Here is a 25,640-nt window from a genome sequence, read left to right as displayed (position 1 = left end):
CAAAAAGTTTGAACATTTTGCAATTTTCCAAATTTTAATTCTTGTACACTTAAATCAGAGTGGTGTCACACAAAATAGTTAATAAATAACATTTCCCACATGTCAACTTTACATCAGAACAATTTTGGAAGCATCATTTTTTTTGTTAGGACGTTATAAGGGTTAAAAATTGACCAGCTATTTCTCATTTTTCCAACAAAATTTACAAAACCATTATTTTAGGGACCACCTCACACTTGAAGTGAGTTAAGGGGTCAATATAACAGAAAATACCCGAAAGTGACACCATTCTTAAAACTGCACCCCTCAAGGTGCGCAAAACCACATTCAAGAAGTTTATTGTCCCTTCAGGTGTTTCATGAGAACTAAAGCAGTGTGGAAGGAAAACATTTTTTTATTTTCACAAGGATATAAGAAGAAAGTGGACAACAAACTTTGTTGTGCAACTTCTCCTGAATATGACAATACTCTGCATGTGGCGAAAGCCACTGTTTGGGTGCATGGCAGGGCTCAGAGTGGAGGGGGCACCATTTTACTTTTTTAATGCAAAATTGTCTGGAATCATTGGTGGCGCATAACCCTAGCCACAAACCTAACTCTAACACATCCCTAACCCTAATCCCAGCCATAACCACAACCCTAACCATAGCCCCACCCTAACTTCAGCTCAATCTTACGTTTAGTCCAACCTGAACTTTAGCCCAACCCTAACTTTAGCCCAACCTTAACCTTAGCCCAACCCTAACCCTAGCCCCAACCCTAACCCTAGCCCAAGTCTAACCCTAGCCCAACCCTAAGCCTAACTTTAGCTCAACCCTAACTGTAGCCCAACCCTAACCCTAATCGAAAAATGGAAATAAATACATTTTTTACATTATTATTTTTGCCTAACTAAGGGGGTGATAAAGGGTTTTTGATTTACTACTTTTTTATTTTGATCACTATGATAGGGTTTATCGGACATTTTTGTGGTCGCCATTATTCCATGAATAACGGTGATTGCAACACTGGGGTTGGTGAAAACTGACCCAAATCATTCCAACTCTGGGGGGCGCTATACACCTATTTCTTAGTGCCGTTAAAAAACAGCCCTGAGGCATAAGTACCTTTAACTGCCGCCGTTAAAAGGTGTATCGGCAGTCCTTAAGGGGTTAAAATAGGTATGCAAAAAGTAAAACATGTGTAGCTGTGTACAGTTTTATCATTTTGTTTCTGCAGAGGAAAAGATTTGTTTTAATTTCTCCCAAATTAAGGCCACGTTCATATGTTCAGTATTTGATCAGGATTTTTTTTATCATTATTTGTAAGAAAAATACAGAAGTGGGTGAAAAATGCAGAAAAACATTTTTTTCTTTATTTCAGTCAATTAATAACATCCCAGGAAGACAGACTCCAGTCTTCTGGGACTTCTCCTGTTCTCCAAGAATTTTCAAAGATTATGGAGAGGGGTTCAAAAATTTCTTCTGCCATCTCCTTCAGTACTCTGGGGTGTAATTCATCTGGACCTGGAGACTTGAATTCATTTAGTTAGCTAAGTGTTTCCTCACTATCTTTCTGTTTATAGATTTCCTGGAATCTTCTATTCCCTTAATAGGACAGTGAAGAACAGTTGATGTTACATTTCCTTTCTGAGAGAAAACAGATGCAAAATAGGAATTTAAAAGTTCGGCCTTCTCAACATCCTGTCTTACCATTTCATCATTTTCATCCTGTAAAAATCCTATAGCATCTTTGACTTTTCTTTTACTTTTGACATATCCGCAAAATCCTTTATTATTGCTTTTGACATCTCTTGCAAGCCTCAATTCATTGTCAGCTTTACTAATCTGATTTGTGCCCTGCAAGTTCTGCAGACAGCATTATAATCTTCTTTAGATATACCTCCCTCTGATGCACTGTTGTCTAATTAAAAGATATTAAGACATTCAATAGGTACTATATTCATTTTATTTGTTTGCTTTGACAAAATTGTAAAATATATTTCTAAACACAATGTATTACTCTGCAAAAAGAACTCACTCTGGCATTCAATGCTCCGTAGTCACTGAACCTCCTATACTCTCCAGGTCTCACATAGTATTGATGACCCCTATAGTTAGGTTGCTCATAAAATATCCATTATCCTTCAAGCACATTGCAGGAGTGAATATCATGGTGATAAAATTTCTCAAACATGAGGACAATCTTCTGTGAACTCCATCCTTTCACCTCTCAAGTTCTCTCTCATGCAATCTAATTCTGTAAGGTCCAAAATGCTTAAAAAGAATACAAAAAAGGTTAAATTTTAATAAATGACATAATTTTTACATTTTTTATGTTAAATCTTTTCAATGGCTTTCATTTTCTAAAAACAATCAAAACATTTTGTGACTGCATAATAATACTGTATATAGATAATTGCAATACCGGTAAGTTAATGTCAATCTACATCAGCTGTATTCTATTCATTTTCATTTTTCTTTTGTGACTCAATAGAGAATTACATTGAGTAGCTGTAAACATAAAAGGGCTGATCTAGTAAAAATAATCTTTCTCTCTCTCTCTATATATATATATATATATATATATATATATATATGTACTTTTTTTACTACAATTTACTATGAGACACACACTGGTTTTTGCAGCGGGAAATAAGAAAAAAAATATGTCATGCTATGGTAATTAAAAATTCTCCTTTGATGTTAGGAAAAATAAGTGATTAAAGGAGTTGTCCACTATGTTTGATTAGTTTAAAAAAAATGGACAGTGGAAGCTAAGGGTCCATGAAACAAATATGACAGCACTCAGATGACATCCATGTGCATCTGTTTTTTTACAGGCTGACAGAAAGGACAAGGTGAAGAAACTTTTTCTTTCCCTCTCCATGTATGAGAAAGACTGATATCACTCTGCTTAAGCGAGGATCAAAGTCTGATCAGAATAATCGTTCCATTTTTCACATATGTGGAGAAATCGTGTGAACCTACCTATATAGTGTTAGCTCATGACTTCCATACATGGGGTTAAAATAAGTAATAATATGAATAATTTTGTAAAAAGTAAAGGCATTTTAGCTGGATTGTTACCTTGAATTGTCGATGTAACCAATGATGTTGTTCAGCTTTGCAAAGGTTACGATGTATCTAAAATATATATTCAATTAAGCAAGAAATATTGACATGTATCTAATTTATGTGTCATGCCTGAGGAATTATGTGACAAGACTTAATGGAGTCACTAAATCCCATCCAGTTTTGATAGTCTTGGTATTCCCCGCGTGATAATACTGAAGTCGTGTGTAACCCGAACGTTCATAAAGCATCCAGCAGCCATTTAAAACTTTATTGCATTTGCTGAAATGCAAATGCATTTGCTGGAATAAGATTGCAAATCACTGTGGTCACTGCTGCATTCTTAAGATCTTCCATGAAAGTCGCGGTCTTCATAGAAAATTATCTAAAATTTAAAAATATATAAAGCAATATTGATATATGGATATGCAGAAATCGCACAACACAGCAAAACTGTACGTGTCATTTGTGAATTGTATTCCTGAAATAAAAACAACTTTTTTTTATAAATAAAATCTACAGTAGCTCTTGCTAAGAAAAAGGATCTAAAAGTTGCTTGCTGAATATTTAGACTTTCCTTCTCTGCACCATTTAAGAACTATATTAATCATGTGAAAAAGTACACCAGGGCTGGCGTCATCACCTGGTGCACCAAGGCAAGTGCCGAGGCCCACTCGCAGTCGGATATGTTGGCACGCTATGGGGGCCCGATGTCTGTGCCACTGCCCACGAGTACCCCCCCTCGCTTACTCAGGATTTGTTGCTCACAATACTTACGATACTCTTCCCTGTTCCTTTGCTCCGGTGTCTTCCTCGCCCTCTGACTGTGACAATTCAGTTCAGTGGGTGCAATGACGTCACGTCTGCGCGTCCCCTGCCTGAACTGTCACAGTGCAGAGAGCAAGAAGACGGTGATGCTGAGGAGTCTGGAGCAGAGCAGCAGCCAACAAGGAAAGGTGAGTATTTCATTTTTTTTTGTTGGAGCATTGTATGGGGCCCATCATATAATAAAGCATTATTTGGGGCACAGCATATACTGGAGCATCATATGGGGCCCATTATATATGAAGCATCATATGGAGCTCATTATATATGGAGAATCATATGGGGTCTATTATATATGGAGCATCATATGAGGCCCATTATATATGAAGCATCATAGGAGGAACATTATATATGGAGCATCATATGGGGCCCATTATATATGGAGTGTTATATTGGACTAACTCTGTTTGAAGCAATATATGGGACTCATTATTCTGAATGTAGCAATATATGGGGCTCATTATTCTGTATGGAGCAATATATGGGGTCCATTATACTGAGTGAAGCATTATAAGGGGTCTGTTATTATGCATGGAGCAAAATATGGGGCTCATTATTCTGAATGGAGCAATAGGTGGGGCTCATTATTCTGTATGGGGCTCATTATTTTGTACAGAGAAATATATGGGGTCCATTATACTGTGTGGAACATAATATGGGGTCCAATATTATGTATGGAGTAATATATGTGTCTCATTATAATGAATGGAGCAACATGGGGTCCATTATTCGGTATGGAGCAATATATGAGGCTCATTATTCTGTGTGGAGCACTTTGTGGTGTCCATAATACTGTATGGAGCAATATATCGGGAAGCCAATCTGGGTCATCCTCCTTGAGATGCTGCAGCAGCTGGATTTTGTAAGGGTGCCATTTGTGAGTAGCTAATATCTGCCAAAGGGATGTTCGGCTGATGCCAGATTGGCACGCTGAATTTTAAGAATGGGTAAAGCAAAAATTGGAACAGGACCCTCAGTTTACACAGAACATTATGTTCAGTGATGAGGCAAACTTTTTTGGGTGGGACATTTATATGGATACAACTAAATAAAATGTGAATGGTGACAGTTTTCTTGCGTAGGGTGTCTTTCATTGAAATCTGATGCAATTTCATGTGTACTGCATTCACCAGACATCAACACAATTTCCTGCAGGGGACAGAAGGGAGATGCCTCAATGGTTGTCACAAGATTAGTGATTACCTTTCCTCTTGTATATGTGAATTATGGTGGCATCTTTCAGCTGTTGCGGAACCTGTTCCTTTTTCCACATATACTGAAATAGTTTTGTCACCGTTTGCATGAGAGCAGGGCCACCAGCTTTATATACCTCAGCAGGTAGAGCATCATTTCTGGATGCTTTTCTACAAGAAAGTTGTTTTACTGCTTTCCTGACTTCATCCCCACTTGGAAGAACATCATGGTCCTTGTTGATTTCTACCTGGGGCAGGTGAGCAATAGACTCATCATTGGTATTGGCAGGGCGGCTGAGAATATAATTAAAGTTTGTTTCTTTTCTCTCAAGAGCTTAGTTCCATCTGCGTTAAACAGAGATGAAGAGTTTGATGACTGGGGTCCATATAAAGCTTTGAGTGCATCGTAGCAGCGTTTCTGGTCATGGGTATCTGCATAGCCCTGAATTTCATCAGCCTTCTTGCTAAACCAGTTAACCTGTATCTCGCGTAGCTTGATTTGTACCTTTCTTTTTATGTTAATAAAGGCATCTTTCTTAGCTAGCGACGTGGGGTCATTTTGATACACCTTGTACCGCTGATGTTTCTCTTCTAGGAATGTCTATTTCCTCATCATTTTCATCGAACCAATCTTGATTATTTCTGGCTACTGGTCAGGGCAGTATTGTAAACAGCATCTCTCAGAATCGTCCACTGTTCCTAAACGCCAGTCTCCTCTGCCTGCAATATACAGTATATAACAATCTGCCATCAAGGTCATTGACAAATTCCCCTGCAATTCTTTTATTTTGCAGCTTATAGACATTCAGCCCCTTTTTGGTTTTCTGCCCTTGGGATCTCCTCGCAGGCAGGATGAGGAGCCTGCACTTAGACGCAATGAGGCAATGGTCAGTCCAGCAGTCTGCAAAATACATGGCCTTCGTCACTCTAAAGTCCATCTCATCCCTTTTCCTGGCAATGATGTAATCAATGAGATGCCAATGCCTCGAGCGTGGGTGTATCCATGTTGTCTTCTTGCGTGTGGGTAAATGGAATAGGGTGTTGGTGATGACAAGGTTATGTGTGACACACATCTTGAGGAGCAGCAGGCCATTACTGTTACACTTGCCAGTGCCGTGTCTCCCAATGACCCCTTCCCAGTTTCGATGGTCTGTTCCCACTCTGGCATTAAAGTCTCCAAGTATAATGAGCTTGTCTGCCTGTGGGATTGCTGAAATAAATGTGTTAAGTTCATCTTAGAACTTATCTTTAATATCATCCAGGTTAGTCATAGTGGAAGAATAGGCACTGATAAGAGTTGCATTTTTCTTGTTTGTATGTGGGAGCTGAAATGTCATCAGAAGGTCGTTAATGCCCTCCGGAAGCCTGGAAAGTTTACGAAAAAGATGAGTTTTGATAGCAAATCCCACGCCTGCTACTCATTTTTCAGTGCTGCCTCGATCAGTCCAGAAAACGTATATCCACCACAGAGTAGACTCTGTCAGTTGACCCTTGTCTGCCAGGTGTGTTTCGCTGAGAGCTGCTATATCAATGTTGTAATGAGCTAGCTCCCTAGCAACCAATGCCGTTCTCTCTGGTCTGTCTGCCTTAGTATTATCGAGCATAGTTCTCACATTCCATGTGCCAAGGTTGAGTACCATCATTTTCTTTTTCTTTATTGCTTGTCGACCGCTGTATGGGAAATCCGCCAGCTGCGGTAGGCTGGCCAGGTGAAATGAAGCAGACTATGTGTGAGGCACCTTTTTTAGCCCCGTCCTCGATTGAGGTGTGCAGAGTGATCCTAAACAGGACTGCTCAGACACTCAAGAGGCTGCAGAATTCCACTGCTGCTTTGGTCCAGTGGGGAGTGACCAAATGGCCTGGGCCGCCTCCGTCCAGGTTCATGACTACAGCTTCCAGTGATTCCACCCCTGCTGCTTTGCCACTCTCCCATCGCCACAGGACTTTAGATACGCAGTTGTTGAAGTCATGACTTGTGCATGACTTGGATTAAAGTAAGGAAGAGTTGCGTGAGTCGTCAACCTCACTTTCTCGCCCGTACCTATCGAGCCCCAGTGGCGAAAGCTAGACGATTCAACTTGAGATAGATCAGGGTGCAGTGGATGGCAAGCAGTATCCTATATGTGCCTCTCTGCACGCTCGGCGCTCCACAACACTGTGCTGGGAATCGCTTGTATGTCCATTGAATCTTGAATTGTTTCTTCCGCACAGTCTGCCATATCCAGTCTTCGCATGTATGAGAAGGCAAACTCTTGAAAATCACTGTAGGTCTCAAGAACCCCAACAACTACCGTCACTTGATTTAGCCGTCTGCCAAGGCGGTGTTCCGGGGTGTACCCACTGCCGCATGCTAGCAGCTACTTGGAGGTACAAGTGAGAGTTAAGCATCAGATGAGGACCAAAGATGGAAAAGCTGTCCAGAAAGGATACGGTAAGTGCTCCACCAGAGGAGCTACCTCTTTCTAGATACCCCTCCACATCAGGTGGCAAGACAATGTCCCAGACACTCTTATGGAATAAAATGGAGACTCAGACGCCTGCTCCTTAATGTGCGTCAGAGTTTGCATGAGCAGACGCATAAGTGGGATGCTCATGCTTATGATGGCGTCGTCTGCGCTTACCAGCCGTGTGCATTCCTCAAAACACTGAAGGACTTTACAGAGGTCTTTCAGCTTTGACCACTGCACACCTTTCAACTCCATGTCTGCCCTCAAAGTGCCTGTCCGGGTATCCTCCCACAAATGCATTACAGCCTGCCTCTGTTCGCACAGCCGCTCAACCATGTGCAGGGTGGAGTTCCACCTTGTTGCAACGTCGATAATTAGCCGCTGCTTGGGAAGGTATACCAATCGCTGCAGCTTCTGCACACGACTGGAGTGTACGGGCGACCGGCGGATGTGCGAGCACAGTTTTCGAACCTTCTGGAGCAGGCCTATTAACTCTGGATAATTATTGAGGAAACACTGCACCACCAGGTTCAAGGTGTGAGCCAAGCAGGTATGTGTGAGTTTTGAAAGGGCTATGGCAGCCACAAAATTACGGCCGTTATCACTGACTACCTTGCCTGCCTCAAGATGTAGACTGCCCAGCCATGACTCAGTTTGTTGCTGAAAGTAGTCCGCCAGTACCTCCGCGGTGCATCTGTTGCCCAAACACATCATCTTCAACACAGCCTGCTGACGCTTTCCACTAGCTGATCGATAGGGGGACACCTCGTGTGCAACACTGGCAGCTGCGGATGGAGTGCTGCTGTGACTGCGCTCTGGGGACGAGCTTTCGCTTCTAGAGGAGTAGGAGGAGGAGGGTCGAACGCCTACAGCCAACTGTTTCCTATACCGTGGGCTAGGTAGCACAGTCCCACCACCGCTGTCCCCTGTGGACCCTGCATCCACCACATTAACTCAGTGCGCAGTGATGGACACGTAACGGCCCTGACCATGCCTATTGGACCATGCATCAGTTGTGAGGTGCACCTTTCCACTCACTGATTGCTTGAGTGCATGGACAATGCGGTCCTTCACATGAAGGTGGAGGGCTGGGATGGCTTTGTGAGAAAAGAAGTGGCGACTGGGTAGTTTATAGCATGGTACTGCGTAGGCCATGAGTTCGAGGAAAGCTGCACTTTCCACCAACCGATAGGGCATCATCTCTAACGAGATTAGTTTGGCAATGTGGGCGTTCAAAGCCAGTGTACGCGGATGAGAGGATGAGTACTTTCTTGTCCTACTCATAGTCTCTGGCAGGGTGAGCTGGACTTGAGAGCTGCCTATGGTGGAACTAGCGGTGGACAGGGCGGACTGAGAGAGGGTTGATGATGGTGATGGAGTTGGTGTTCTTTATGATGGCCTAGATTCAGTCTTTCGTTGATATAACATTGTGATTCCCTGACAGCTTTGGCCTTGCAACGACACCTCAATATTTGCTGCTGTGCTAATCGGTGGGCTTACAGTGGGGGAAACAATGTAGCATTGCTGACTACCTTCTTTGGGAGCATTTGCACATGTGGTACTTGAGGTTTGGTGTTCCGTCCACGCTTGCAAGTGCATGGTGGATAAATGTCTAAGCATGCAACTGGTATTCAAATTTTTCAGATTTTTCCCTCGGCTAAAGGTCTTTGCGCACTTCTTACAGATAACCTTGGCCTGATCATTAGGATTTTGTTCAAAAAAGTGCCACACTGTACTCTTCCTACTATGGAAGACATTTTGTGTCCTTGCACGCTGTGCTATTTTGACCGTCTGGCCAAGCAGTCCAGCAACTTTTTGACTTTTTGTAACCCGTTTTTGGACTGCTCCGTGCCTTCCAGATAGCAACTGTTGCGATGTCGATGCCTCCTGCGGATGCTCCTCCTCCTCTTTGGAGCTATTGGCAGCGGCACCCTCTTCCCCCAATGGATGCCAATCTGGGTCAACACCTGGGTCATCCATCACCTCCTCTTCAATGTCATGTGCACCTTCCTCTGTGTCACCGTGTATGGTGGTATAGTATGCGGGAAGGGGCACCTGAGTTTCATCAGGGTCAGAATCTGGCTCAGTACACTGCGAGGACAATGTCGTGCTCTGAGTGAATGTACCAGCAGAATCATCTATCAGTGGCTGTGCATCAGTGCACTCCATGTCAGATTCATCTTGGCCTGGGTAATTCACCATTTCACCTGATAACCCAGGCATGGTATGTGAAAACGGCTCCATGGAGTAATCTGTTGTGTGGCCTGCCGCATCCTTCAATTTTGGTTGGGGTGAAGGACACAAAGAAAGGTGTGGTTCATGACCATGAGCCTCCAAAGACGACTCAGTGCTTTTATTTTTTACAAGTTCAGAAAAAGAGGCGATAGAGCTGGAGGCCGAGTCAGCAATGTAGGCCAAAACTTGATCCTGAAGCTCCGGTTTTAAAAGCGGTTTACCTACTCCCAGAAAAGGGAGCCTTCGAGGCCTTGTGGAGCCAGACGATGACGCAGGCTTAACACCTCCTGCATTAGGTGTTATTTTGCTTTTGCCACTACCAGCAGATCCAACACCAACACCATCATTAACAGCTGGCAACCCCCGCCCACTAACACGGCCTCTTACACCACACTTCCTCATTTTTTTGAAAAATGTACCCACAATTCCACCAACGATATGGAACTGTAAAACAAGGTACAAGGTGTATATAGGACAGGGGAGAATTTAATTCTCCTACCACTTCTGGACACTGATGTATTGTGTCAGGCCAGTGTATATCACACCGCTGTATGACAGGCTGAATTTGGCTGGTGTGTAAAATGTGATATATGACAGGAGAAATGGATTGTCCTTACACACTTCTGGACACTGATGTATTGTGTGAGGCTCAATGTATATCACACCGCTGTATGACAGGCTGAATTTGGCTGGTGTGAAAAATGTGACATAGGACGGCAGAAATGGATTGTCTTTACACACTTCTGGACACTGATGTATTGTGTCAGGCCAGTGTATTTATCACACCGTTGTATGACAGGATGAATTTGATAGGTGTGAAAAATGTTATATAGGACGGCAGAAATGGATTGTCCTTACACACTTCTGGACACTGATGTATTGTCTCAGGCCCAGTGTATATCACACCGCTGTATGACAGGATGAATTTGGCAGGTGTGAAAAATGTTATATAGGACAGGGCAGGATTGGAATCTCCCTAGAGTGTAGGTCTGTAAGAACGGAACAAGTCCTCGACTTATCGTTAGAGTCACACCCTTAGCTTGACTGTGGCCGTGATAACAGCCGTTACACGGTACTGAGAGAGCAGCGTGCACGTACACCGCTGTCCGGTGTATGTTAAATTGTCAAGCTCCGTGTTTTTTTAGTATACGGACTGACGCACGCTGTCTCTCTATAGTTTAGAATGTAATCAAACAGCAAATAGACTAGACTGTTTGAAAAACAGACAAAACTATAAGGTGGAGGTCTGTAAGAACTGAACAACTCCTCGACTTATCCTTACAGAGTCACACCTTTAGCTTCACTGTGGCCGTGATAACAGCTGTTACACGGTACTGAGAGAGCAGCGTACACCGCTGTACGGTGTGAAAAAATGCATGCTCAGTATCTCACCAGGACAAAAAAAAAAAAAGATTGCTTTTAAAAAGCAGTTTGCAAAGCAGTGTGAAACCAGCAATGCAGCTATCAGGTAGCCTTATAAGGCAGCCTAACAACCAACAGAGCTAATCCACCAAAATATAGCCTCCCCGTGCACTGCACAGTGTCTGGTGTGTTGTACAGGCAAAATCGCTAGCAGCAGCAGCTGATTTTTTTTCTTCTTCCCTGCCTAACGCTCTCCCTACAGAATCTGCAGCATCAGCATCGCTCCCTATACTGAGATCAGCAGAATTAAGATGGCGGTCGGCGTGCACGCCCTTTTATACCCCCTGTGACGCCCCACAAGGCAAGCCAATCACTTGCATGCCCTTCTCAAAGATGGTGGGGACCACTGCTTATGTCATCACGTTGCCCACAGTGTCCGTTCTTCCTCATTGGCTGAAAAAGGGCGCTGAAGCATGTTTTGAAATGCGACTTTGGCGCTAAAGTCGCCGACCTCGTGGCCGACCTCACGCTGAGGTCGGGTTTCGTTTCATGAAACCCAACTTTGGCGAAAGTCGGTGACTTTTGAATTTTTTCGACCCGTTTCGCTCAACTCTACCTAACACACCATCCTTCATCTCTACTGCCAACACCCCTAGGGGGAGTTTATCAGGATTACATTCTGTCCCTAGGTTAGTGACCTCTATGGCAGGTTTCTCAACATCTTCGGGTTCTATGCCCGGCACAACCTTTACCGTGAGGTGGTTGACCCTGGTATCCCATAGGGACCAAAACAGGGGCAAGATTCTCCCCTACACAGTCCCATATGGAAGGGTCTTTGCCACTCCCACCACATGTTTAAAGTCCCCACATGATGTAGAAAATTTGACCTCAGCGGTCCGGTACTCCCAGATTTCCCCATTGATGCCCATCACCTCCACTTTCCATTCTTTGGGGTTGTCCTCAGCAACAAAGGACCTCTGGACCAATGTCACTCTGCTCTGAGTCCAGGAGAGCCTCTGTGTGGCACCTGTTCACAAGTACCTGGCACAGTAGCTGCGCACTGTTGGTAGTGCCCATAGTGATGGTACAGACCGGATGGGCACACATAGACTCATGGCAAGTGTTCCTGCAGTCCATGGGCTCAGATGTCACAGAACAGCTAATAGTCCCATGCCCGGGTTCTTGTACAACGTCCTGAGTGGATTTATACTGCTCAATCAATCCTATCAGCCGGTCCATATTGCCCAGGCCCCTCTGCCCGACTGCACCATCCGATCAACCACAACTCTCTTCAACATCTCGTTCTAGGGAAAAAAACTCAGGCTGGAGCCAATCCTCCACTAACTGCAACTAGTCATTTGCCTGAGACCTGGTGGGCCGAGACTCTACATAGTTCCACTGGTACACCGATTGATCACCCCTTACTTTTGGAGTCTATTCATGATTCTGCTGATCGCCCCTCACCTTAAGGGTTTCCTCTTTACACCACTGAAGCTCTGGTAGCTTCCACTGCAGCTCCTCTTGCTGCTCCTGCTGTAACTGCAGCACCTGCTGCTGCAGAACCTCTTGAGACTGCTGAAATTGCAGTGCCTCTTGCTATTGCTGCTGCAACTGCACAAACTGCTCCAAAAGTTCCTCCATTTCTCCATCAAACTTGCACAACGATCTTCAGCACTCTCTGGGGTATGCCTCAGTTCACACTGCCCGCATCCTTTCCACCATATGTAGTACAGCCGTAGCACACTTAATCAGTGAATAGGCAGTGACCCACAAAGTTCAAACACAAAGTCTCTTTAATCTGTTTCCTCACAGCATTAAAGTCCAATTCATACACAAGTGCATATCATTAATGTTCAGTTTACACCAGTTCATAGCACTACATAGTACACGGCATCCTTTAGATTGCAATCACTACACATGCTAGTCCTCCTCTGACTTATTCCCATGGGTGTCCTGCATTGCTGTATCACAGTTTCTACTCAGTCCTCGATATCCTCCGGGTCACAGCCGGGCATCATATCCACCTGTTTGCAGTCATTAAGCACACTAGTCCTTTATTCAGGCACAAGATATCCACCTCCAGGCACAGGACATTCACATCCAAGAACAGTCACCATTGACGGCAGCACCATTGTGTACACTGTGGATGCCAGGCCTATTGGATCTGCTCTGTCCTGTGCCCTGCAACACCAACTGCTCTGCACAACAACAAGCATCAACTCACTCTGGTCCAGACACACCTGAGACTCCTCAGACTCACTCAGACTCATTATGTCCTCACTAACCCTTTCCTGCAGGCCTTTTATCATAATCCTGTGGCTTTCCACCACAAGGAAAATCTGAGTCCGGAATGGAACAGACTGCAACACTCATCTTGCAGTTTGTTTCAAACACAACATCCAGAGCAGGTTTTCCCTACCTCTTCCTTGGACATTAACATGTCCAAGATTAACATTTACTTTTATTATCAGTCTGCATTGCAGTCATAGTTACGCCTGTGACTGCCATGCACACCTATGGTCTTCATACACTTCCATGCATATCCTGGGGAGATTATACAGTGACCCCTGTCTGTGACATTGGTCACTGCTTCACCATTGCCATCCCAGCTACGCCTATGAACACAATTAGGTCCCATAGCCTCAATACACCTCTGTGCATATCCTGGTGAGAACACACTGCGCCCCCTAGCTGTAACAGGGGTCACTGCCTCATAGTGGCTGAACGAAATACACTTAATGTTTCGTGAGAGGGGATACTCAAGACACTTGCTTGATGAGTTGAATGTAGCTAGGGTTGGTACACGTCAAAAGGCCATGAATCGGATTCCATGTGTGCACTGTTTTCACTCTTTTTGTAAAAATCTGCTCAGTTTATGACTATCTGCCATTTTCTTGTAGTGTTCTGGCTGCTGGTCTTTTTCCCCTGGTGCTGGGTTTGCCTTTTGTCAGGTGATTGTATCACCCTTTATTAATCCACACCTGTCTCCCATTCCTTCTTGGACAACAGTGTTAATCCTCTTGAAGTCTGGCTTGGAGCCTTGCTTTGCTTTCTGTGTGTTTAATTAGTGCAGTTCTGGGACTTCTGGCTCTGCTAGTCTTAGTTTCTGTTAGGAGGTGACCCATTTTTGTTCCCAGTCCTTATATCTTTCAGGGACCCCTTTCCCCCTATCTATAGGTCTTCGCTTGAGATTAGCTTAGGATCGTCGGTGGGTCTATTCACAAGGAATGGGTCGCCCACTCTATCATAGGGCATCAGCCTAGTCGCAGTGCAGGGTCAGTTTTCCCCCTCCTACCCTTGTCCTGTGCTGCAGAACTGTAACACTTTTGTCTACATGATGCATAAAACCATTTGGAGACATTGGCACTAGAGTTGAGCGAAACGGGTCGGTCATATTCAAAAGTTGGCGACTTTCGCTGAAGTCGAGTTTCATGAAACGAAACCCAACCATAGCGTGAGGTCGGCCATGAGGTCGGCGACCAGAGCGCCAAAGTCGCGTTTCAAAAGATGCTTCCAGCGCCCTTTTTCAGCCAATGATGGAGAATGCACACTGTGGGCGACGTGATGACATGGGCATCGGTCACCACCATCTTTGAGATGGGCATGCAAGTGATTGGCTTGCTTTGTGTGGCGTCACAGAGTAAAAGGGCGTGCACGCCGACCGCCATCTTACTTCTGCCGATCTTAGCATAGGGAGAGCTGCTGCTGCTGCTGATTCTGTAGGGAGAGCGTTAGGCAGGGAAGAAGAACCAAAAAACTGCTTCTGCTGTTAGCGATTTCCGCTTACAACACAACACTTTGTGTGCAGTGACAGGGGAGGCTCTATTTTTGTGCATCAGCTCTGTTGGTTATTAGGCTGCCTTATAAGGCTCCCTGATAGCTGCATTGCTGTTTGCACACTGCTGTGCAAACAGCTTTTTTAAAAGCAAAAATACTTTTCTTCCTCTTTTCTGCACAGTTACCAATCGTTCATTTTTTCACCCTTTTGTGTGTGCAGCAGTCCTGCTTATTAGGCTGCCTGCGTCCATACTTGGACTGAGAGCATCATTGTCAGCGTCCTCAAATCTCTAGTGAGATCCAAATTCTCACCAATCCTATAGACACCCTCCACCTTGTCATACACCATCCAATTTCAGCCTGTTACATTGAGGTGTAATCTCTCCTGGTCCTGAGACAATAGTTCTGCATCCTCAAATCTATAGTGAGATTCAAATTCTCACCAATCCTACAGACACCCTCCACCTTGTCATACACCATCCAATTTCAGCCTGTTACATTAAGGTGTAATCTCTCCTGTGCCTGAGACAATAGTTCAGCGTCCTCAAATCTCTAGTGAGATCCAAATTCTCACCAATCCTATAGACACCATCCAATTTCAGCCTGTTACATTGAGGTGTAATCTCTCCTGGTCCTGAGACAATAGTTCTGCGTCCTCAAATCTATAGTGAGATTCAAATTCTCACCAATCCTATAGACACCCTCCACCTTGTCATACACCATCCAATTTCAGCCTGTTACATTGAGGTGTAATCTCTCCTGGTCCTGAGACAATAGTTCTGCGTCCTCAAATCTCTAGTGAGATTCAAATTCTCACCAATCCTATAGACACCCTCCACCTTGTCATAAACCATCCAATTTCAGCCTGTTACATTGAGGTATAATCTCTCCTGGTCCTGAGACAATAGTTCTGCGTCCTCAAATCTCTAGTGAGATCCAAATTCTCACCAATGCTATAGACACCCTAAACCTTGTCATACACCATCCAATTTCATCCTGTTACATTGAGGTGTAATCTCTACTAGGCCTGAGACAATAGTTCAGCGTCCTCAAATCTATAGTCAGATTCAAATTCTCACCAATAGTAGTTACACCTTCTAATCTTGTTTTACAGTACCATATAGCTGGTGGTATTTTGGGTACATTTTCACAAAAATGAGGAAGTATGGTGGAAGACGCCATGGAAGTGGGCGGGGGTTGCCAGCTAGTCCCGATGGTGGTGGTGGTTTTGTTGCATCTGTTGGTAGTGGCAAAAGCACAATAGCACCTAAGGCAGAAGGAGTCATTTTCTGATTTACCTCTGGCTTCTGGTGAGGGTAGTGGAGCTGGCTGTGTTGACGGAGTCGTGAGTTCTCCATCAGGGCTCCCTCTAGTGGTGGCAGTAGGTAATGAAGATGATCTAAATGGCAGAGACCTGACACCTGAGGAGGAGGACTGTGAGTGGACATCAGGAGTCTCTGACTGGATTTAAGGCAGCCGACTCCCTAATTTTGTGCTGGTGATTTTTTTCCTGCCCTGAGGTTCTGGTTTCCAGTTATGTTCCTGCCTTCTCAAGCTAAGTGTGCTCTGTTATTTTTTCACATGAGATTTGGCCTGGTTTACTCAGTTTTTGTGGTCAGCCAGCCCCTGCTGGGGCTGTGCTGAATATCAATTCTTATGTCTCTGTTTATGTCAGTTTGCTTTTTGTCCCTGATCAGATTGGTCTCTTTTTGCTCTGTCTTCAGAATATACCAGAGTGCTGATATAGGGAATTGAAGTCTAGCGACGTCAGGGTTTTTGCTATCAGAAAGTGTTGGACATTTTTTGGCCGGGTTTTTTGCGTGATTGCAGACAGCATCTTTCCTTTCCTGTCCTTTCTAGTTAGTGCAGGCCCCATCGTTTGCTCAGCCTATTTTTCTATCTGTGTTTGTGTTTTCATCTTGTCTCACCTACAATACATGTTTGGGGGCTGTCTATTGCTTTGGGGTCTGCTCTGGGGCAGTTTAGATTTCCCCTTTTCTTGCATAAGGCTTATTTAGTTTTCCGGCTGTGACGAGGCATCTAGGATCATCGTAGGTACGCTCCACGGCTACTGCTAGTTGTGTGGATAGGATCAGGGATCTGCAATCCGCTTAGTTACCAACCTCTCTGGTTTTCTGTGGCTTAGCTTGTTTATGTTTTTCCTCCTCGGTTTCTCATTCATATCAGTTGAGCCTGCGTCATCGTCTGGCTCCATAAGGCCTCAAAGGCTCTCTTTTCTGGGAGTAGGTAAACCACTTTTAAAGCCGGAGCTTCAGGAACAAGTTTTGGCTTACATTGCTGACACAGCCTCCAGCTCTCTCGCCTCCTCTTCTGAAGTTTCAAAAAATAAAAGCACTGAGTCGTCAGTGGAGGCTCCTGGTCAGGAACAACACCTTTTCTTGTGTCCTTCACCCCTACCAAAATTGAAGGATGTGGCAGGCCACGCTACCGATTACTCCATGGAGCTCTTTTCACATACCATGCCTGGGTTAGCAAGTCAAATTGTGAATGCCCCAGTCCAAGATGAATCTGAGATGGAGTGCACTGATGCACAGCCACTGATAGATTTTTCAGCTGGTACATTGTCCTCGCAGTGTACTGAGGCAGAATGAGACCCTGATGAAACTCAGGTGCCCCTTCCCGCATACTATAACACCTTACACGGTGACACAGAGGAAGGTGCACATGAAATTGAAGAGGAGGTGACCCAGTTGTTGACCCAGATTGGCATCCATTGGGGGAAGAGGGTGCCGCTGGCAATAGCTCAGAAGAGGAGGAGGAGCATCCGCAGCAGGCATCGACATCGCAACAGCTGCTATTTGGCAGGCCCAGAGCAGTCCAAAAACGGGTTACAAAAACCAAAAGAGTTGCAGGACAGCTTGGCCAGACAGTCAAATTAGCACAGTGTGCAAGGTCTCAAAATGTCTTCCATAGTAGGAGGAGTACAGTGTGGCACTTTTTTGAACAAAATCCTAATGATCAGGCCAAGGTTATCTGTAAGAAGTGCGCAAAGACCTTTAGCCGAGGGAGAAATCTGAGAAATTTGAATACCAGTTAGACATTTAACCACCATGCACTTGCAAGTGTGGAAGGACTACCAAACCTCACGCACCACATGTTCACCTGCTCCGAATGAAGGTAGTCAGCAACGCTACATCGCTTCCCCCACTGTAAGCCCACCGGTTAGCACACCACCAGCAGCAAATGTCGAGGTGTCATCGCAAGGGCAAAGCAGTCATGGAATCACAATGTTATTGCTACGAAAGACTGAATCTAGGCCATCAGCAACACCACCAACACCATCACCATCGCCAACCCTCTCTCAGTCTGCCATGTCCACCGCTAGTTCCACCATATGCAGCTCTCAAGTCCAGCTCAAACTACCAGAGACTATGAGTAGGACAAGAAAGTACTCATCCTCTCATCCGCGTACACTGGCTTTGAACGCCCACATTGCCAAACTAATCTTGTTAGAGATGATGCCCTACCGGTTGGTTGAAAGCAAAGCTTTCCACGAGCTCATGGTCTATGCAGTACCACACTATGAACTACCCAGTCTCGACATCTTTTCGTGAAAAGCCATCCCAGCCCTCCACGTGCATGTGAAAGACCGCATTGTCCATGCACTCAAGCAATCAGTGAATGGAAAGGTGCACCTCACAACAGATGCATGGTCCAGTAGGCATGGCCAGGGCCGTTACGTGTCCACCACTGCGCACTGGGTTAATGTGGTGGATGCAGGGTCCACAGGGGACAGCGGTGGTGGGATAGTGCTGCCTAGCCCACAATATAGGAAACAGTTGGCTGTAGGCGTTCGACCCTCCTCCTCCTCCAGAAGCGAAAGCTTGTCCACAGAGCGCAGTCGCACGAGCACTCCATCCGCAGCTGCCAGTGTTGCAGACGAGGTGTCTCACTATCGAACAGCTAGTGGTAAGCGTCAGCAGGCTGTGTTGAAGATGATGTGTTTGAGTGACAACAGACACACCGCGGAGGTACTGGCCGACTACTTGCAGCGGCAAACTGAGTCATGGCTGGGCAGTCTACATCTTGAGGCAGGCAAGGTAGTTAGTGATAACGGCCAGAATTTTGTGGCAGCCATAGCCCTTTCAAAACTCAGAAACATACCTTGCCTGGCTCACACCTTGAACCTGGTGGTGCAGTGCTTCCTGAATATTTATCCGGAGTTAACACCCCTGCTCCATAAGGTGCGAAGACTGTGCTCGCACATCCGCCGGTCGCCCGTACACTCCAGTCGTATGCAGAAGCTGCAGCGATTGCTCCACCTTCCCAAACACCGCCTAATTATCGACGTTGCAACAAGGTGGAACTCCACCCTACACATGTTTCAGAGGCTGTGCGAACAGAGGCAGGCTGTAATTCATTTGTGGGAGGATACACGTGCAGGCAGTTTGCAGGCAGACATGGAGTTGAATAAAACCACCGCAATCATAAAGCATTCTCCTGGAATTTGTCTTAGCGGCAGCGCGGAATATAGCTACGAACTCCCTTTGGATTTATCATGCAAACTATGAGGCACATTAAGGAGCAGGCGTCTGCAGCCGAGGAGGAAGAGGAGGAGGGAAGCCTTGATGACAGTCAGCCATTGTCTGTTCAGGGAAGTCTCGTGAAAGAGGAGGAGGAGGAGGATGATGGGGATGATTATTTTGGGGAGGAGGATGCTTCTAAAGGGGGCAAGAAAAAATGTTGGCGTAGCAAGGTCAGCTACAGTGTTTGTGCGTGACTGGAGGGATGTGGATTTGCCAGAAAGTGCTCCTCCACCCAGCACTCACAGTGCATCATTGACACCTGGATGGCCAACATGTCTGATTATGCCTTGCAGATCCTAAAAAGGGACCCCCGCATTGCCAAAATGATGAACGATGACGACTGCTGGTTGGCCAGCATCCTGGATCCATGCTATAAAGGCAAATTTCAAAACATTATGCCACAGGAGAACCTTGAACTAATATTGGCTAACAAACATGCAACTCTGGTAAACCGTTTGTTTGAGGCATTCCCAGCACACAGCGGCGGTGATGTTTTTCCAACGAGCCGTAGGGAGCAACATGTAAGAGGTGTTCGTGGTGCACACAACCGAAGTGGCGCTGCACACAGGGGTTTCATGATCATGTTGTGGACTGATCTTTCAAGTACCGCTCACACGACTGGTAATACTGCATCGATCGAAAGTGACAGGAGACAGCAGTTGTCAACTATGGTAACAAACTACTTCTCCTCCCATATCGATGTTCTCCCTCACCGGTCATTCCCCTTTGACTATTGGGCCAGTAAACTTGACACCTGGCCTGAATTGGCACAATATGCCTTACAGGAGCTCGATTGCCCTGCTGCTAGTGTGTTATCTGAACGAGTCTTCAGTGCTGCTGGATCAATCCTGACAGAAAAAAGGACCCATCTGTCGACCCAAAATGTTGATTATCTAACCTTCATTAAAATGAACCATGCATGGGTTTCAAAGGATTTTGTCCCACCCTCCCCACGTAGGTTGCCAGAAAAATGGCTTGCTTTTGTCCTCTTCTTCCGCAGACTTCTCTAATTAATCCATTTGCAGCTGCTGAATGTCCAACATCAATATATGCCACTTTTTCCACCTCCCTAACTGGGCTGCCTCCCCCCACAGGGCCAGAGTCACCACCTGGCGTACGCACCTGTGCAAGTGCCGTTGCCCTGGACAGGTGGGTGGGCACACTCTTTGGCAACGGCACTGGCACAAGGTCCCTCATAGTAGAATCAAGTGTCTCTGACGGTGGGGGTGCACACCCACCATCAGACACACCGGCGTACTATCAGGGGCCCTGTGCCAGTACCGCCGTCCACGAGTGGGCCCCCCTGATTGCTCAGGGCACCAGCACTTGCAATACTTACCTCTCACTGCTCCACCACTGTGCAGTCTGGCCTGTTAAATACTTCACTGGGACTGCCAATACAAATTTGGTGAAATGCTAGATGATGGTTAAGACGTAGCTATGCCCTGTCCTGCTGGGCTCTATCTTCAGATGATCAATGGCTTCCATTTGTTATGGATGTCGACTCACAATGAGAAGCAGTGGTGGTTTATCATCAGCTTTCACGGTTTTCCGACTCACTGACGTGTGACATTCCTGCCCACATTTGTGTCCTCTCATGCCAATCCAATAGAATCGCCTACGGCCTGTGGTTTGTGTCTTTTGCACTCCAAAGTTACCTGACAGATCATGATAGGCAGTGAGGAGAATGTTTACATCTCTCCCTGTGATCACAGTTTGATGGAGATGAGTAACGGTGATGGGTTCCACGGTACTGCGATACAGCAAACCTTTCTTCACAAGAACTGTTTTCGCTGTCTCCACAGACAAAGTAATTGAGGGTCAGCATTGCCTCTGAGAATTCTCCCGGGAGTTTTTACCGTGATTAGTAATTCCAAAATTTCTGCAATCACTCGACTTTCCGTCTGTACTTGTATCCATCTCATTTCCTCTTGCGGAGAGTCTGGACTGTCTTACTGAGACTGAAATATATATGAAGATTGAAAAATACCCCAATAGTGTATAACCGGTGTACGCTTCGAATACCTTACCCTTTTTCTACTTTTTAGATTCTTGTCTAATCCATACTGAGGCTGTGAGTGTCTTTGTCGGACTCCGGATATATACACGCAGATTTTTAATGTTTAAACTATGCTATATATACCTGCTATCCAGTGATACTGTACCCTTTCTCAACTTTCTACTATCTTGTCGAATCCATACTGGGCCTGAGAATGTCTGAGTCTGCCTCCTGATTAGAGATGAGCGGTGTTCGAGTAGACCTGTTTGTCAAGTTAAAATTCCAGCTGTTTTGGGCGGTGTTCGAGCCGTTCGTCGAACTCGAACACTTTGCTTAAAATTCGGCTGTTCAAGGCTCCATTCGAGAACGGTTCGTTCACCAAAAGCGTAACTTCATTTTCACATTAATAATGGTTTTCAATGTTAATAGACTGTTTCATGGCATAGCAGCGGTGTGCGGTAGCAAGCGGTGTAGTACACCTGTCAAGGAGCTACACCGTGTGTGTTTCTAATTATTTTTTACCGCATCTTGTCTAGAAAATCCTTTTGGGCCTTGTAGCACTGTCTGCTACTCAGCAAAGGAGCCCACCAGTGAACCTAGCTATGCCGCCTGTTTATGAAAGAACCAGTTTTTGACTGCATTTAGCACAGTTAATACTTTGGGCCTAGTAACTGTGTCTGCTACTCCTCAGAGGAGCCCACCCGTGAACCAAGCTGTGCCGCCTGTTTGTGTAAGAACCATTTTTAAACTCCATTTAGCCCAGTGAATACTTTGGGACTAGTATCGGTGTCTACTGCTCAGCAGAGGAGCCCACCCGTGAATCAAGCTATGCCGCCTGTTTATGTAAGAACTGCGTGCTACTCAGCATAGGAGCCCAGCTGTTAAGCAAGCTGCAGCACCTGTGGTTTGGACACTTCATTTTTTCATTTTTTCTGGAATGCCGGTTAGTCCTAATTCAGGAATTCCGGTTGACCTGCACTTACTGGGAAATCCTCATTCGTGGGGAAGAATTGGAATCCCAGATCCCCATCAATAACGGGGTTCAGGTTATCTGATCTGCACCTGTAAGCGACACACTGGACCTTTCAGTGTAACGTGCATGCAGCCCTGGACATGTAAGGGCATGACAGACCTGTTATTGATCGATCTTGCATGCCAGAGCCTCACGTGTCCCTCTAGTATGCTTGACGCGTACCGCGGGGGCATGCTGGAATCTCGTTCGTTAACGGAATTAAGCTGACAAATCGCTAGCACAACTAAAATCGGACATCCACCACCACCCACAGAATCGACAAAGCTTGCAATCTGTCAATCTTTTCTGTAGCTAGCATGGTTGAGGTTTCCCGGGTGGAGTCGAATTAAGCCGCAGGCTCCATTCCTGGTGGTGCCTTTCTGGACATTCCTTTAAGGTTCAGCTTTGCAACCATACTGCCCCCGGAAACCAAACACTTTGCCTTCATGGACACTGTTCGGAGGTTCATGGGAATAATGCCGCCCGATCAGCAGTTGGCCTAATTTATGGTGGGAAGTCCGACGGTATATGATCGTCTTCGATTTCAGAATTTTACTGTTTTTTGGTATTTTACCTTTTTTATTCCAGCCTTTCTTGACTTCATAAGGGCATGACATGCCTATATCTGTGTCTCCTCCTCCTCCTCCTTTTACTCCTCCACCTCTTCTATATGTAGTTGCCGTTTTCCATATGTTATTTTTGTATTCTGAGCATTTTGTCTGCTTTGGGACACCTTTTAAGGTGTTTTGTAATTGTTTTCTATGTGTTTGTATGTGTTTGTGTTTGCCTGCCATTGTTTTCAATGGTGTTCGACGTTGTTCGTCGAACATTCGACAAACATTCAACGAACTTGCCTCGTGTTCGACGAACCAAAACAAACTGGAACACTAGCAGGGTGGCTCAACACTACTCCTGAATATATAGACGTACATTTTTAATGTTTAAACTATGCTATATATAAATGGTATCTGGTGATACTGTACCCTTTCTGCCAGGAAGTCCTCCTCCACCCACCACTCTAAGTGTATCATTGACACCTGGAACATTGTCCCACATGTGTGATTATTTCTTGCTGATCTTCTTGTGATATTGTGGTGTGATCCATCCTGAGCGTGTGACAGTCTGTGGGTTACTCCTGCAATTTAGATGTACATTTAAAAAATTACCCCAACACTAGTGTATACAGTTCTACGCTTGTGATATATTACCCATTTCCTGCTTTTTATATTCTGGTGTAATCCAAACTGACCAAGTGAGAGTTATTTTCTGACTGTGGAAATAAATACTGAGATTGACAACAATGACCCCTACACGGTGTACAGCTGTACTCTTCAGATCCATTACTGTTTTACAGCTTTTTATATTGTGTTGCAATCCATACTGAGCCTGAGAGCGTCTGTCTGCCTCCTGAAATATCTACGGAGATTTAGAATGTTTAAACTATACTATGTATACCTGCTGTCTGATGATACTGTACACTTTTTCTACTTTTTATATTCTTGTCTAATCCATACTGAGCCTGTGAGCGTCTGTGTGACTGATGGTATATGTAGGGAGATTGACAATCATCCTTTGACTTTAAAGAGCTGCACGCTTTTGATACAGTACCATATATCTGATGTTATTTTGGGTTCATTTTCTGCAACATTTTGAAGTTTGGTGGAAGAGGCCGCGGACGTGGGCGTGGGGGGGCCAGCTGGTGCTGATGGTGGTGGTGCATCTGCTGGTAGTGGTAAAAGCACAATAGCAGCTAAGGCAGGAGGTGTTGAGTCTGCATCATGGTCTGGCTCTGGAACACCTGGAAGGATACCTTTTCTTGGGAGTAGGTTAACCGCTTTTAAAGCCGGAGCATCAGGAACTGGTTTTGGCTTACATTGCCGAAACAGACTCCAGCAAATATGCCCTCCTCTTCTGAAGTTTCAAAAAATGCAAGCACTGAGTCGTCAAGTGCTGGCTTCTGGTCAGGAAGAACCCCTTTCTTTGTGTCCTTCACCCCCACCAAAAGTGAATGATGCAGCAGGCCACACTTCATATTAGTCCATGCAGCTCTTTCTATCATACCATGCCTGGGTTATCAAGTCAAATCGTGAATTCCCCAGTCCACGATGAATCTGACATGGAGTGTGGGTGGCCAGCCAGGGCAGTGGGGTTAATCGGTACCGGGCCGGTGTCACGTTGGTGGTGATGATGACCCGTTCCGTGGCCCTGGGCATCCATGCAAAGGGGTGAATGACGTTTATAGGTGAATGATGCGTGATGCCACCTGTGGTTTCTGATCAGATTGAACCGCGCTGCAGTGTCGCTTCTCTGGGACAGATATTGTGGTGCAGCTAAGATGTAGAAGCCCAGCACAGGTAGGGCCGTAGTCGCAGGGCAGATGAAAGAGTTGGTAGATGGTGTGCAGTGCAGGATGTAGCAGAGCCATGCACCAGGCGCAGGAAAAAGTTGACAGACACAGTCGTGAAGTTCCTTTACCTGTACTTGGTAAGTGCCGTCCAGGACCCAGAGTACAGATGGAGAAGAAGTTGGTCAGCCTGGAAGCAAATTTGGAATTCTCTCTCTGCAGATAGGTAGTGTGGCCTCCATACTAGCGCTTATCTGAGGTACTCGCAGTACTGAGTTCACTGAAGTTCCCCCCATAGCCTTTTCCTTCTGGCTCACACACGTCGCTGCTGGGGCCTCCGAGCCTTAGTTGGGAACAGAGCATTTACAGCTACTACTTCCTCCGGTTTCTGCTGCAGGACCGTCAGTGTCCCTACAAACTCGGAGACCGGAATCCGGACCTTGCGCTCCAGCTAGGAGTGAGCCTTAACTCTGCTCATCCTCCAGCTCCCCTTCTCATGACCACACACTTCCCCTTCCCTTCACAGACTGCCCTAGCTTACCTTCTCCCGACCACAGAGAGCAGCTCCTCAGCAGTCAGGTTCAGAGGTCTCCCTGCTGGCCTGGAGTGGGAAATGTGTTGTGTGTTGGTTTAACTGCTAGAGAGATCCTTCGTTGCTCCCAAGCATGACATCACACTCCCTAGGAGGAAGGTAATGCCACTGTGGCGACCAAACTCCTGGGGGCGCCACAAGTGCACTGATGCCCAGCCACTGCTAGATGATTCTGCTGGTACATTGACCCAGACCACTACACAGCCAGAATATGACCCTGATGAAACTCAGGTTCCCCTTCCTGCATACTATAC

At 45.6% G+C, this 25,640-nt stretch overlaps 1 pseudogene; it reads right to left on the bottom strand.

Annotated features, from left to right (window-relative positions):
• Window positions 1–1,535: 1,535 nt before the first annotated feature.
• LOC141067772 (gamma-crystallin 2-like) lies at window positions 1,536–12,354 on the bottom strand (annotated as a pseudogene).
• Window positions 12,355–25,640: the final 13,286 nt, after the last annotated feature.

The sequence above is a fragment of the Dendrobates tinctorius genome, unplaced genomic scaffold, assembly GCF_039654945.1.
Source record: "Dendrobates tinctorius isolate UK_male_01 unplaced genomic scaffold, ASM3965494v1 ptg000254l, whole genome shotgun sequence".
In the NCBI taxonomy this organism is placed as follows: Eukaryota; Metazoa; Chordata; class Amphibia; order Anura; family Dendrobatidae; genus Dendrobates; species Dendrobates tinctorius.
The sequence above is the reverse complement of the archived record's forward strand: the minus strand, read 5'-3'. Positions and strand labels throughout refer to the sequence as shown.